The following is a 16,153-nucleotide window of genomic DNA, read 5'->3' as shown; positions in this document are numbered from 1 at the left end:
TTGCTTTAAAAAATAAGCAGTTCTTTATTAGGTTAGTCTAATTTCAATGTGTGTATCATCATTTCATAGTGAAGGTAAAAGATAAACGTCACCAGAGAGATTTAATCAAGTATATATAAACCGAGGTGGTTTATATTATTTGTATGCCATGAGAGTTTGGCTCCAGGAATCTACAACTCGCTCTGAATGTGACTGCTTTCTTTTGTGTTATTAAGGTGACTGAACTCATAGCTTAGTTTCCTTCCTTTTCTGCAGTTAGTTGTTAATGTGTGTAGTTTTAAGGAGAGGTTTAAATAAATGCTTTGTCCACTAGAGTCATAAAGGGGCATGCATATATAAATAACCACCTGTGAGTTCCTTGCAGGCAGCGTCCACATCAGACTAGGTTTTAAAAATCCTTACGGCACTTGGTCTTGCATTACATAGGTGTCTAGTAAGTGCCTGTCAAGTAGGCTAAGTGTATACTTGTATCATATAATAAGGCTCAGTTTATATTTGTGCAAACTCTACAACAAATAGGTTGCTGTCCTTTTTTTCTTTATTAAAGGCTATTTTTTAAAGCACTTTTAGGTTCACAGTAAAATTGAGAGCAAAGTACAGAAATGTTTCCATATGCTTCCTGCCCCCACACAAGCATAGCCTCCCACATGATCAACATTCCCCACCAGGGTGGCACATTTGTTACAGCAGATGAACCTACACTGACACATCATAATCACCCAGGGTCTATAGTTTACTTCAGTTCACTGTTGGTGTTGTACATTCTATGGCTTTGGACTGGCAGCTTTTTTATAATGGAAACTTGTTGATTTTGCTTTTAAATTTCATTGGGTTTTGTTTCAGACTCATTATGGAAAATGCTTAATTTTCAAAATGTTTAAATTTCAAAATAATCACGAATTTACAGAAAAATTAGAGCTACAATACAAAGACCTTTTCTTTTCTGAACCATTGGAGGGTGAGTGCTGCCCCATCACCCTGAAATCTTCAGTGTAGATTCTCTTCTACGATCATGGGTAGTCTCCTACGTGACCCCAGCATCACCATCAAAGTCAGAAGATTAACATTGACACACTGCTGCCCTCTAATCCTCAGAGCCTATTCAGGTTTCTCCTATTTTCTCATCACTGTCTCACCTTTATAGTGAAAGGATCCAGTCTGCAATCACACATTGCATTAGCACCCATCTTCTCTTTCTTCTGTTGGAAACAGCTCTTCAATCTTTCTTTGGTTTTCATGAGCCTGACATACTTTGAAGGGTACAGGATAGTTACTCTGTAGAACATCCCTCAGTTTGGATTTATTGCTCCTCTCTCGTGATTTGATTCAGGTTCTACATCTTTGGCAAGAATAACACAGAAGTGGTGCTCCGTTCTCTTTACGCCCTGACAGGTAGTACACAATTTCAGTTTGTCCCCTTAGAGGCGCTGTGCTGTTCCATTGCTTCAGGTAATGTTCGCTGGGCTTCTCTCCTGCCAAGTTACTGCTTTTCGCTTTCTAAGGAATACATCTTCTGTGGGGTGGTATTTTGTAACTATGCAAATATCCCATTTCTCACCCAAGTTTCACTTTATTTATGAAAATGTACGGATTCATAAGTTCCTATTTTATTTGCTCTGTTAAATCTATTTATAAAATTATTTCTCTTCGTGCTGAAATTATCCTGCATTTGGCAGTAGAAACTCATTCAAGCGTGAGTCTGTGCTTTTTTATAGGACTCCATCCATCATTCCTTGAGCACTTCCTTGGTTTCTGGCACAGAAATGTGCTTCAGGCTCATGGCGTGCTTCGCCTGCCCCAACCCTGGAATTAGCCATTGCTCTGAGGAGCCCTGGTTCCATTTAGTGGAGAAGCCAATATCTGGCCCCTAAATGTGTTCATTTCTGCCAACAGGACTGCTCCCAAGCACTCTTAGTGGACAGAGCTAGTGAATATACACTGAGTGGCCAGATTATTATGGCCACCTGACGTTTGTAGGCAAATTAGCTATAATTTTGCGCTGAAGTTGCTAGAGGGCCAGACCATTATAAATAGGGAAGCAGGTTGTTTACCACGACAGTAGAAGTGATTTTTTTCTGAAGATATGGGTAAACAACGCAATTTAACAGCTTTTGAATGTGGGATGATTGTTGGTGCTCAGAGCCATGGAACGAGTATCAGCAAAACATCCGAAGGCCTGTTCGAACACCTTTTCTGTCTGCAGTTACCAAGATAAAACGTCTCCAATTCGCACAGGAACACAAGGATTGGACAGTCAAGCATTGGAAAAAAGTCATGTGGTCCGATGAATCACGTTTCCAGTTCATCATGCAGATGCAGAGTGAGAATTTGGCGGAAACAGCATGAAAGCATGCACTCCACATGCATGAGTACAACCCTTCAAGCTGGTGGGGGCAGTGTTATGGTTTGGGGCATGTTTTCCTGGCATGATTTGGGCCCTTTAATTCGTGTGGAACAATGTCTGAATAGCACAACATACCTAAGTATTGTTGCTGATCAAGTTCATCCTATCATGTTGATGGCGTATCCCAATGGAGATGGCTTCTTCCAACAAGACAATGCACCATGCCATGGTGCTCATATTGTGCAGGAGTGCTTTCAAGAACATGAGGGAGACTTTACCTTGCTTAGGTGGCCCCCACAATCACCAGATCTCAATCCAATTGAGCATTTGTGGGATGAAGTTAAAAGAACCATCAGGCAGCTGGTTCCACAACCATCAAATCTCACAGAACTGGGCGGTGCTATTCATCAGGCATGGTGTCAGATTCCTCGCATCACCTTTCAACATCTCTTGGAGTCAATGCCAAGAAGAATCGCCGCAGTATTGAAGGCAAAAGGTGGCCCAACGAAGTCATAATAATCTGGCCACTCAGTGTAGATGCAAACACACATGTTTACACACACTTTGTTTATATTTATTCTATATCTATCTATAGGTTGAAAATCATGAGTTCATACTAATTTCTCCACTTCCAATCCAACCCCATAGGTTTATTCTACTTTTCTCCCGTTATGTATTTCTAATTCACACCTCCCTTTTGTGATAATGAAAAAACATGTAAACTGTAAACTGAATTGTTTCTCCAAAAATCCATATGTTGAAGCCCTAACCCCTACACAATGGCATTTGCTGACAGGCCTTTGGGAGCTGAATAGGTTGGGGTGAGGTCAGGGAGGTGGTACCCTCCTGACGGATTTAGTGCCCGCAGTGCCCAGACTCCCCACCAGGTGAAGGCACAGAAGCCAGGAAGAGCCCCTCCCCCACTTCCCCACCCAGCTGGAGCATGCTGACATGCCGATCTCAGCCTCCAGAACCATGAAAATAGAATATTAGGTTGTTTCAGCTACTTCGTCTATGGTATTTCATTATGGCAGCCCAAGCTGACTAATACACGTGGTTTCCATTACTCTTAATATACTTAGTTATCTGACCATTCTCCCTCATTTAGGTTCCAAGCCTCCACACTGAGCCACCCTTCCATGGGGACAACCTCCTCAGCTTACTTGGGCTCTGACAACCCATTCTGGGATGTCATTATCATGTCTCACTCCCCCCCACCCCACACGCACACACATACTGTGAAATTCTACTTTTGTCTTCTTCACCTAATGGCTTTGGGACCAATTGTTCAGGAAGAGAAGGAAATAGATTTCTGTAGTTCCCTAAATTATCACTTGATCATTTGAAGAGATGAACTTTATCAAATGAAAGTCTGAAAAGTGTTTTCTAATCACATATTTGAAGCTGGAAGGAGCCTTAAAGGTAATCGAATTCAACCATCTTATTTTATTTAATAATTATTCAATTTCTAGGGGTAAGTTTTCTTACTTTGACTAAAGAGAAATTGAGTCTTATTAAATAAAACAAAAAACTTTTGGCCCACCTGGTGTGGCTCAGTGGTTGAGCTTCAACCTATGAACCAGAAGGTCACTGTTCAATTCCTGGTTGGGGCACATGATTCCCAGTGTGTGGTGTGCAGGAGGCAGCCGATCAATGATTCTCTCTCATCATTGATGTTTCCCTCTCTCTCTCTCTCTCTCCCTTCCTCTCTGAAATCAATAAAAGATTTTTTAAAAAAACTTTTGCATTGGAGCTGTGATTATAAAGAAACTTCTAGAATCAAAACTGCTTTATAGAAACTCCTTTTTATTTATAGAAGGTCCATGGTTACCTGAAATGATGGAAGAACTAATGCTATGTAGCATTTTTAAGTAACCCATGGCTATTTATGTAATTTCTTCATTCCATTCAATGCATTTCTTCTGCCCCTGCTTTGCATTTCTAGCAGAGGGACTTGGAGAAACCAGTGAACTGCATTATAGCTGGAAAATTTGTTTTGTGAGAAGCTAAAGCAGGAAGGGGCACTGGCATTATTCTATAAACTAATATAGAACTAAGAGACACTGAATTAATTTTATTACTGTCCCCCAAAACAGGACATGTGATGTAACAAACACAACAAAACAGGACATGTGATGTAACAAGTGTAAATGCGTTTACAGAGTGATGGGAAAGGAAACTACAATGAGACCGCACAGGAAAATCTAGGCTGCACAGAAACACACATGTGTCTTACTGGGGAACCGTGTAGAGCTGGGTCTACAAAAGAGACTACAGACAAGTATGTGCCCTTAAAGATGAAGCAGATCTAGGGATGGGGTGGCAGAGAGAGAGAGCTAACTCCAGGATAAATAGAGAAAAGCAACAAAGAAGCCAATGCCTCCATGAGCCAGATTTGATTGGGGAAGGGAGGGATTTAGGAAAGTGCAGTCAGAGAACAGAGCCTGCCTGGAGAAATTGAATGGATTTATGACTCTCCGGCCACGAAGTCTTTCAGATGATGCATTTCAGATAGCACTGAGATCAATTGTAAATAGAATAGAAAGCCCAACGGCAGTGACTTAAAGGGATAGGAATGGATTTTTCTTATTAGGAGTTTGGAGGTTAGTGGTTGCTGGCAGTGGTTCAATAGCTCACAAATGTGGGATCAATGTCTGTGATTCTCTTGGCCTTTTCCTTCATGGCTCCAAGGTGGCTATTATAGCTCTAGGCATCACATCTGCATTTAGGACAGGAAGAAAGGAAAAGTGGTGTCTCAAGACGTATTTAATCAATCTGTATCAGAAAAACAAAAGCTTATCCAGAACCCTGCTCCATCGCCACCCTCAGCAGATATCCAACCACTGCACATCAGCTAGAATTTTCACATCATCACTTCTTTCTGCAAGGAAAGCTGGAAAAGTGAGTCAACTTTCCCAGCTCCTATGGTGGAGACAAGCAGGGAAAAGGTGATTAGGAATGGGGGTCGGGGCCAAACAATCTATTTGTCTGCCACGAGAAGATTGATTGATTAGTTGCCATTTACCATTTTGAAGATAAAAGAAGTTTTAGTTGGAGATAGAAAAATTTTTTTAACCCTCCAGTTGGTTACTGAGGCAGACAGGGATGCCTCTATCCCTGAAGATCTTCAAGTTGAGAAATACTCAATATTACATATCTTAGAAGATTTAGACATTCAGTTGCCTAAAGCCTGGATCGGGTGGTTTTTTAGGTCTATGTTATTGGATTCACTATTTCAAAGCTTTACATTTCCTAGCTCTTGAAACACTGTGAAATACAAATCAATACAGAAGGTTACTCCTTTTTCGTCGGTCCTTCTCCCCCCTCCATCCACTTCACTGGAGAAATGCCAATGGCACCTTTTGCTTGTAGAGGTTCTAAGGCTAATGCTGTTTCTCTTAATCAAAACTAGTTTCAGGTATGCCAAGAAAAAAGAAAGCCAGGCCAGTATGGTTCCGTGGTTGAGCATCAACCTATGAACCAGGAGGTCATGGTTCGATCCCTGGTCAGGGCGCATGCCCTGTTTACAGGCTAGAGTCACAGAACTTTCCTAGACATAATATTATACAAGATTATGTGTTATGCTTACCTCTTAAGTAAACACATTTGTGAATTGCTTGGCAATCGTTTGGAGAGCCCAGGGTTTATTTCTGCTTCACATTGCACTGTAGTCTTGGCTGCACAAGGTTCCCTAATGGCAACAACTAACCTTTTCCAGACAAGCCTTCATGCCCTGGGGCAGAGAAGACAATGGCCCATTGTGAACTTACACAAGATGTGCAAATGTGATGCAATTTTGATGTACCAATGGCCTGACCTTCACAAACTCACCAGAGGTTCCGGCTAGCCTAAACCTGTCAGCCAGAAAGCATGAGGAAGATTGAGGTAAATTCCCTTTTCTTAACCACGTTTAAAGATGATCTAAAAGATACTTTCTTCCCCTCTGGTCTTTGAAATGACCACAGTGAGAATTGGTTTCACAATAACCAAACAAATAATCTCTTTCTTTCACACACCTTGATTTTTATTCCATTGCTAGATTAGTTTAGGGAAACATATCTGCTTCTTAGTGCTTCTGTAGAATTTTGATAGCTGAAAGCTCTTGTCACCATGCACCAGGCTCTATGCGAGGTAAACCATAAGTTATCTCAAACTCATTTCATCCATTCAACAGATTTCTACTGAGCACCTGCTTACGAGCTGGTATTCTAAGTGTTGGAGATATATGGTATTGTGAACCCTTCAACATTACAAAGTAATTGTTATTATCTACATTGCAAAAATTAAGAAACTAAGGCCCAGAGAAATAAACAACTTCTCAAGGTCACACAGACCGCCCATGGCAAAGCTGGGTTGAGAGCCAGGTCTTTTTCATTCCATAGTCCACACTTTTTACCCAGTATCTCCCTGCCTTCCTGATATCAGCTGGCCTTATTGTAACGGCCTATCATTGTAAATGCACAGAATCTTTTTGTTGTTTTAGTCCTCAGGATATTTTTCCATTAATTTTGTTTTTAGAGAGAGTGGAAGGTAGGGGGAAAGAGAGAGAAACATCAATGTGAGAGACACACATCACATTGATTGGTTGCCTCCTACATGGGGATGGAGCCTGCAACCCAGAGACATGCCCGTGACCAGAATGGAACCAGGGAGTCTTCAATTTGTGGGCCAACGCTCTAGCCACTGAGCCAAACTTTTTCCATTAATTTTGTTTTTAGAGAGAGTGGAAGGTAGGGGGAAAGAGAGAGAAACATCAATGTGAGAGACACACATCACATTGATTGGTTGCCTCCTACATGGGGATGGAGCCTGCAACCCAGAGACATGCCCGTGACCAGAATGGAACCAGGGAGTCTTCAATTTGTGGGCCAACGCTCTAGCCACTGAGCCAAACAGGCTAGGGCATGAAATCTTTTCTGAGACTACAATGCGTGATCATTTACAATTACTCTGCCAAAACAGTTCATGCTGATGGGATGAGAATTCAAATGGGGACTCTGCCTTTGATAACTTGGTATAAAAGTTCACTCAGTCTTTCCTCCCTAAACCATTTATCTTCAAAATTTGATTTCAGAAACCTTTACATTGTAGGAATGTTAACCCACGCTTCCACTAATTGTCCCCTGGGCTGGCCTGGGCCTGGGAGTTAGGTAGGTCCTGGGAGGAATATCCTCAGAAGGGTGAGGAAAGAACCCGAGTCTGCAGTCAGGAGCTGAGTTTCTGGTCTGCTGCCTGACTTTAAGTTGCTTAAATCCCGAGTGCTCCAAGCATATGGGTGTGAGAAACAAATGAGACACGATCTGAGAGCCGTTTGAAATTGGACAGTAATGTATCAAGGATGACTGTTATCTAGCTCACAAAGCAGAAGGGACTGAAAATTAAAGGCAGCACGAAAGAGCACTTCAGCTCAACTCTCCAAAATCCTAAAAACGTCATTTAATTAAAGACTCCAGGGAGGTGCGATGAAATTAAGCGCTGTCACAGCCCCTCTCTTCCTGGTATCTGAGGCATGAGATTCTGAAGAGTGTTCATTCTCCTTGAGCATAAACACAACCATGGTTAAGAGTGGATCCCTCTTGCCTCCCCAGTCTTCTAAAACCCAAGTATGACGACTTAGCAGAGAAAAATACCAGGTGAGACATCGAGCACAGTTTCTGAATGGAAAGCGTATAGTGGGTCGGAGAAAAGTGGAGGGCAGCCAGTTTCCGCGTGCTTGGTGAGCCCTGAATCACCTCCATGTGCCATGGACCAGAATTACAGAGGCAGGTTTTGAAATGTTCCGAGGCCCAGGGAGGTAGACAGGTAGGAAAGAGGCCAGAATGAGTGGTGTTGCTTTAAAGCCCTAGTAAACGGCATAAGAACCCTCTGATCCGCAGCTCCAGCCGAAAGGCAGGTGCCTCCCCAGGCCATTTGCTCATCTTCCCAAGGCACCTGTCCAAAACCTGGCCTTTATTCCTTCCCCTCCTCAGCCTACTCCACATTTCCAACCAGCTCATTTATCTCCAGGTTTTATGCTGTCGTTTCTAACTTTCTTATAACTCCTACTTGGAGAGATCAGCCCTTAGCCAAAGGCACCCAGAGTCTTCGAGAGACTGCTCTAGAAAGACAGAGCCCTGTAATGCAAAAAAGGAAAACAAGAAAAAAGTGGTGCCAGGAGCGGGTGAGAGGAACTGGGCTTCTGTTCTGGCTTCCTATGACGTCTTAGGCAAGGCTTTTACTTCCCTGAGCAGTTTCCACCTCCGTAAAAGTGAGAATTAGCCTTGTTTGTTTGTTCCATACAAATCGAATGGGATGTTTGTGGAACTGCTTGAATACACTACAAATATAAACAGTCCTGTTCCCACCCCAATGTTCCTATGACAAATGCAGTCATTCAGCCAATGATTATTGAATATTTGGGATGGGCACACGGGGCTGAGGTCTGGAGCTACAACAATAAATCTGGCCTGTTCCCTGAGTTCAGCATGTAAATGGACAATTAAAATATACTCTGCTAAATCTCATAAGTGAACATCAGAAACGTGCCCAGCTCAGATGGAGGGTTTTGCAAGGAGACAGATAACAGAGGAGCTAAATCTGGAAGGATGATAGAATTCACTAGGAAAGGGGGGGGGGCGGCGCGGTAAAGGTCTTTCCAGGGTACAAAAACTGAAAAAATGAGAGCGAGAAAAGGTTAGAGTGTTGCAAGTATCTCAGTATAGCCGGGGCCTAGGGTGACGGGAGTGCGGGCGCTGACCCTGGAGGGTCAGGAGGGAGGCACGCCTTGGGTGGCATGCTGCCCACTCATAGTGATATCTACAGTGCTCATGAGGTGCCAGGTACTTTTCTAGTATATCACATTTATTAACTCTTTTAATTCTGCCAACAACTCATGAAGTCAGTTCTATTATTACCCCTTGCTATGGAAGAGGAAATCGAAGCTCAGAGAAGTTAAGTAATTTGCCCAAGGTTATACAACTGGGGAGTTTGCCAACGAGTTAGGTTTTGCCCTAAGATGACTGAATAGCCACTTAAGATATTTTCAGCAGGTTTGGAGGGGCTGGTTTCGGTTTACTTCTATTTATTCTAGTGCCTGTTTCCAGTCTTTTAAGCAATTTCTTGCCAATTTGCATAAATGATAAAGTATATGTCAATATATCATGTGGAAATTTATGTTATTTGCTTACATAATGATTAACTGTCTCTTGAGTTTATCAATAAAGTAATCCAGTAATTGAAGTCTTCTGGGATGGGGTAGATCATAAATGGAAATTTAGACTTAATGATGGATTATACTTAATGATCAATTAGCTTGGCTAATTTTACTTTTCTTCCTTTTCCCTAACAATCTTTTCTGAGGGATACCTAGAAGAATCAGTAGACTTGAAAAATACAGAAACTCATAAATAAGGCACAATATGTACAAAAGCCTTAAGCTATTTGGACTCCTTTCCTAGTGATTTCATTTGTAAGAATTTATCCTAAGCAGATGCTCAAGCATACTAGGTTACACATGCACAAATAGTGAAGTCCACCTGATACATGGGCACCATGGAACTTTTCCAAACAAATTAAGTCTTATTACCACCAGCTAGCGTTGGTGGGAAGCTCAATCATTTTAAATAGTGAAGTCCACCTGATACATGGGCACCATGGAATTTTTCCAAACAAATTAAGTCTGGCTTATTACCACCAGCTAGGGTTGGTGGGAAGCTCAATCATTTGTCTGAGTCCTGGTTTTCCTCTTTCATCCCTTGGAATTGTGGGGAATCCTTGGGCTTAAATAGTACAAGATTTAGGAAAGGTAGTTCCTAGGAGTTTTGCTCTCTATACTTGATACATATTGGAAAGCCTAGCACCTCTGTTGGTGATAGCAAGCCCTCCAGACCAAACTCAATCACAGGAATATAGAGTAGTTCCAAGACATCCCACAGCCCCCATTCCAAGTTCTGCCACCTCCAGGATGCCACCACCAGCTTCCTGCCACCCCCCCTCCCGAGGATTTCTTCCCTCCTGAGAAATCCCCACCTCGTTCTCAGAGTGAGAATATCCCACCCTTCCTCCTACTTCTAGACTGGCCCTTTTCCCTCATGACTCTAGATGTCCACAGCCTCTAACCCTTCCCTACCTAGAACTCCCAGTCGACTCACCTCCCTGAGCACACACTTGAAAACAAGGGCCTGTTGACTTGCCCCTGGGACCAAGGAAAGTCCAGATGGCCAGGACTCAGAGTCCCCTGCGGGTCGTTGGGGAGAGAAGGAAAGAAAGACTTGTTATTTTATAATGAACCCATGGCCTAGAAAACAAGCCCAGTTTATTCTCAATGTATTCTGCCACATTCAAATTTTAACGTCATTCAATTACACCTATAATAGTGAAAATCTGGAAAAGCTTAAATGTCCCACTAATGGGGTTATATATTGAAATAATATACAGCAATTAAAGGGCTCTGTTTTTAAAAACCATTACAGTGACTTGGAAAGACACTCTTGATATACTTATTTTTAAAAAGTAGGTTGCAAAGCAGAATATGCAATTGAAGTCCACTCTTTAGAATTTATTTACACACACCATACGATTATATCATGGACAATCAGTGCTTGTCTCAAGAATAGTGGAATTGTGATTGAGGTTTATTTTTCTTTGTATGCTCTGTACATTTCCCAATTTCCTTCATTTATTTGCAATACTTTTGTAATGACAGTGCACAGTGCAATGATGGTGTGTGAGGGGGCGGGGGCAAGGAGGATTGGCCCCTTTTCTGTAGTAGTGAACTCACTTCAGTAATGACCTATCTTGACAGACTTATTGTCTGAGAATAAGAAGTTAACTTTCAAAGGGAATAACAATGTGAAAAACAACATATAACATACAGAAGGGGCAGGACAAAAACTTAAACATTTATCAGGACAACTGTACTGTAATATTTCTTTTAAGTTCTGTTTGTTTCTTCTTTAGAAATATAATAAAAGACATAACTATATTTTTATTTTGGCCAAAATCAGCTCTCCGGCAATGTGCAACCTTCTGAAATAAGGATATTTTAATATCTGTGTTGGATGGAAGATCTTTTATTAATTCACTGAGTGATTGGGCACAACTCAACCACCTCTCTGAACTTTAATTTTCTCCTCTTTCATTTTTATTCTGATATTTAACAAATGCTTCTACAGCATCTACTACACACCAGCCACTCTCCTAAGTGTTTTGTAAACATTAACTGAATTAATCTTCATTCCTACCTTATGAGAAGGGCAGGTTTGTCCCTACTTTATGTATGAGAAAACTGAGACCCAAGGAGGGATTAAAAGTGCATCAAAGGTCACACACATAGTGAGCAACAAAATCAAGATTCAAGTGCTAGACTTTGTTATATTCTCCCCTGTGTTTTTTTTGTGCTGAACTAAATGACATTAACATGCCCATCATTTCTTGTGTGTAAAACACCTGCACAGCCCAGGCACATTCCCTCAACATACTTCCTGAATCTCTTTTTGTCCAGTGAATTTTCTTTTGTATAACCCAATTAGAAAATTATCATATTTATTCCCGAATTTATTTTATGAAACAATGACTCTCCTTTCGTTGGGTATCAATTTTTTAACTTCTCTGTTTTCTAATCACCTCTTCAGTACTAAATACTAAATTTAGTGCAGTGAAAGAGAGACTGTGTCTTCAGGCAGCTCAATAAAATGGGTCCATAGCCTTCGTTGTGGCCATCCTAACTATAGCCTACCTAATCCAGCTAGCTGCTGGCTTTCTGGCTAGTTTAAGTACAAAAAAAACAACAACAAAAAAACAGTTTACCTCTTTGATATGCCAGAAGGAAAGAGAAAAAGAAAGAGAAGAGGGGGTCCAGGGGTCAGCAGGGGACAGGGGAAGAGGAAAAGAGAACTAATTTTACATTTTTACATATAGAATGTTCTATATGAAAATATGAACTTCAAATTTCTAGAATTTACTAATTTTAAGAAAATTTTTAAATTAAAAATGTCAACTAGAGAATGGGCTTCCTAGATTTTAGTGGCTAAACACCCTTCTTCCCTTTGTACTAATGGAAAAGATTTACTTGGCCACTAATATATAACCATGACCAACCAACCAGGTTTTTGGAAAACTGAGACCTTCACAAACTCTAGCTCAGTTGCAGGCCTTACCCAGCCATTGCAGGGCCTGGGCAAAGTACATGTGGAGGCCTCCAATACCATATTTCTAAATATTTAAAAGGTACAAATCAAGCCAACATAGTGTTAACGAAAATAAATTCTACTCTCTGTCCTTGACAAATACACCTTCCTAAGACCAGGATTGAATTTAGGGTTCTCCCCTGCTCTGGAGTTCCGTGCCTGAATGTGGCACAGTGTGGACAGTTGCCTCTGGCCTGACTCCCTCCTCTGCCCACTCCCAGCTCTTTCTTGCATTAGACACAGCTTCTCCCACACACGTGGATACTCCAGCCCACCTGAGGCTTCTCCCCAGCAGCCTCCTCTGTTCACCTCTGAGGTCTAGGAGTGCATGCGACTGGCAGCACCCTTCACCCTCAGCCATGCGGGTTGGAGATGCAGGGATGTGTGTGCGGGCATAGAGGACACCAGAGTCGGGATGTTCTGGGAACAAGGTGAGGCACAGGCTCTGGGTGAACATGTCTCCTCTACCCATTGACTTCCTGTCCCATTGGGAGGGCTGGGACAGGGAATGACAATGGAGGGGCAGAGCAGGTCCTCTGAAATGCAGCTCTCAAGAAGGGGGAAGGGGACCAGGGCAGAGCCTCTCTTGCTGAAAACTGTATTTCTCTGGTAGATCCTCAGTCACCTGCTATGCTATGTGGGATAGAAAGGGTTAGGAGATGATGTAGTAGTAATTAATCTTCCGTGAAGCTGGTCTTTGGCCCTCCTAAAGGGAAAATCCCTCTTTTCTCCCCTTTTGTTAAAATTAAATTAAACTTACGCTTGTACATATTCCACTATTGATTTTATAGTAATAGAATTCTGAAAGAAGGAGGGTAGTGTCATGGGGACACTGAAGGAAACCCTGGAGCACTCACACAGAAGAGCTTAATCATTCACTGAGTTCTAGTGGTCATTTCTGCTCCACCAGGCGCTAAAAGCTGAGGGCTTTTTAGACCTTAAAAATGGGGAACATGTTGGGCCGGTGTGGCTCGGTGGTTGAGTGTTGACCCATGAACCAAAAAGTCATGGTTCAATTCCCAGTCAGAGCACATGCCTGGGTTGCAGGCTCAATCCCCTGTAGGGGGCATGCAAGAAGCAGTTAATCAATGATTCTCTCTCATCATTGATGTTTCTATCTCTCTTTCTTCCTCTCCCTTCCTCTCTGAAATCAATAAAAAGGTATTTTGAAAAAGTGTGTGGGGGGGGGGCACTTTAATGGGATATCCATCAAGATAAGCAAATTTGGACATAGGAAGAGAGGTCAGTCTGCTAGAATCTGTTAGATGATCCCAACTGAGGGCCAGTTGAATTCTATGATGATGGCACCTTCTGTTAGTACATATGCTGCTGCTGCTGTTGATGATGATGATAGTAATGACACTAACATACAATGAGTACCAAGTAGGTGCCAGGCACTGTGCCAAATACATTATATATACTGAATAAAATGTAATATAATTATATATGTTATATAACATACATCTTATGTATATACAACTTACCTATTATATAACATATACAAATGTAATGTAATACAGAAAGTCTTGAAGAAGTGAAGCTTCAAATGGTTCAGTAACTTGGCCTGGAATAATGCATTGGTTGAATGGTTAGTCTTCCTATAGAACCTAAATCTTAACCAGTCTGTTATTACCAATTAGTGCTTTATAAAAATAGGCAAGTTGGCGGAATTCCAGCCAAAGATATACTCAGCCATAACTACGTAATGATATCTTTACCTAGTATCTGATGAAAGCTTTAGGCATGCTGAACTGAATGAAGAGAGATGGCCTGAGGGAGACACCACCTAGAAAGCAATTGCCATATACACTTGGACCAAAGCCTGGGGAAAGAAAGCTTTGAGAATTTCCTTAACCAGGGTGAGGGCCAGGGCCAGGGTCAGGGGTATAACTTAAAAGGTAGGCCTTGTGCTGCTACTGGGTGGAAGTGCAATGGACCAGAGATGGTGACTGGATGCTATAGTCCAAACTTAGCAGATTTTGGAAGCATGGAGAATGTCCTCATTCCTAAGACTGTCCCAATAAAAATCTTAGAGGAGCTTGGTCTAGGGTTCAGTTAAGAAAGTAATGGATAAATCACATCCACAAGACTGGATCCAAGAGATGGATTCAAGAAGAGGTTGTGAGAGGGCAATTCTTAACTCGTTTTTTGTTAAGACCAAGAAAAACTAAGGTCTTGAAGAGTTCTTATGATTCTTTAAGTCCCCATCTTTGCTTTCCATAACCATTTCCCTGAAATTGAATCTTGTAGAATGATTTGAAAAATGAAGAGATTTGTTCTCTTGTTCTGAGAAAAAAAATAGGAGTCTGGTGGAAGTAGAAAAGAGAAGGCTGATTGGGCAAAGTAGGGGAGGAAAGGGAAGAGGAAGAGAAGAACCCAAGTAGAAAAATAGTTGGTGATTGTGCAAAAGCAAATGTGTTACTTTTCATGGGCCTGCAGGAGAAAGAAAGTAAAACTGGTTCTAAGAATGGGAAGAGACCTTGGAATTAATTGTGTATGCCCGGACACCTCTTCCGTCCCAGTACTGGTGCTGAGTTACCAGTGGTCCCCTGCTCCATGCTGAAGGCTTACCTGAGTGATGGGGATTGAGGCTGGGAAGGGTCCATATCCCTCCACCATAAACACAGAAATTGTACCTTCCAAATTAGAACTTAGGATAGTGAATGCCTACTGTTTTTCAAAATTCTGTTTTTATCATATATAAATTTTACTTAAAGGGAAGCACTGTAAATAAACAAATATTGAATTTAAATACTTCAGCAGGCATAGCCTTAGAGGTAATGTTGTAGAATGACTTGTACTAAAGTATACTAATATCTTGTACTAAAGTGTACTAATGTGAAATGCATCAAAATATTAAGATATATTAATGGAGGAACAGAGCCCGGCTGGTGTGGCATCGACCTATGAACGAGGAGGTCATGGTTCAATTTCTGGTCAGGGCACATGCCTGGGTACTGGCTCGATCCCCATTGAGGGTGTGTGAGCAGGAGGTAGCCAATCAATGATTCTCTCTCATCATTGATGTTTCTCTCTCTCTCTCTCCCTCTCCCTTCCTCTCTCTGAAATCAATTTAAAAAAACATATTAAAAGCAATAAAATTTTTTTTAAATGGAGGAACAGAGGGGTAGATAGTTGGATATGGTATATATAATCAAACAAGGATAGTAAAATATTACTTCTAGGGTCTCAGTTATTGTTATATGGGTATTCACAACTTTTCATTCTTTCTGCATATTTGTAAATTTTCATAAGAAACTATTGAAAGATTTTCTTACTGGAGAAAGGAAGCTCTTTAAAAAGACAGTATACAGACACAAGATTTTCAACCTTTTTGATCATGCCATTTAAAAAAAGAAGCTCACTGAATAATGAGATTGCTCTCTTTTATTTTTACCCATTTCTTTTGTCTCACCTTCCTTTTTCTCTTTGACAGTCTAGTATAGCACAAATATTGGTACATCATAAAGGCATGTTTCGTTACTCCATACTTGAAACTTAGGGGGAAATATACTATATGCCATTGGTCTTGTAACATATGCTAATTAGAAAAATCCCATATCAACTATGAATATTCCAGTTGACTATGTGAAATACATCTATTCACCACAGTACTTATTAACTAATTAACAAATATTAAGTA

At 41.3% G+C, this 16,153-nt stretch overlaps 1 long non-coding RNA gene across 1 annotated transcript in view; it reads right to left on the bottom strand.

Moving 5' to 3' along the window:
* Window positions 1-4,266: 4,266 nt before the first annotated feature.
* LOC102258123 overlaps window positions 4,267-16,153 on the bottom strand; it is a 17,084-nt gene continuing 5,197 nt past the window's right edge. Inside the window, exons 2-3 of the long non-coding RNA XR_313805.2 lie at window positions 10,474-10,559; window positions 4,267-5,063 (exon numbers count right to left, since the gene is read on the bottom strand). This is a non-coding gene — a long non-coding RNA (uncharacterized LOC102258123). The remainder of the gene's footprint in view (window positions 5,064-10,473; window positions 10,560-16,153) is intronic.

This window comes from Myotis brandtii, unplaced genomic scaffold (genome assembly GCF_000412655.1).
Source record: "Myotis brandtii unplaced genomic scaffold, ASM41265v1 scaffold311, whole genome shotgun sequence".
In the NCBI taxonomy this organism is placed as follows: domain Eukaryota; kingdom Metazoa; phylum Chordata; class Mammalia; order Chiroptera; family Vespertilionidae; genus Myotis; species Myotis brandtii.
This window is presented reverse-complemented; position numbering and strand designations above follow the sequence as displayed.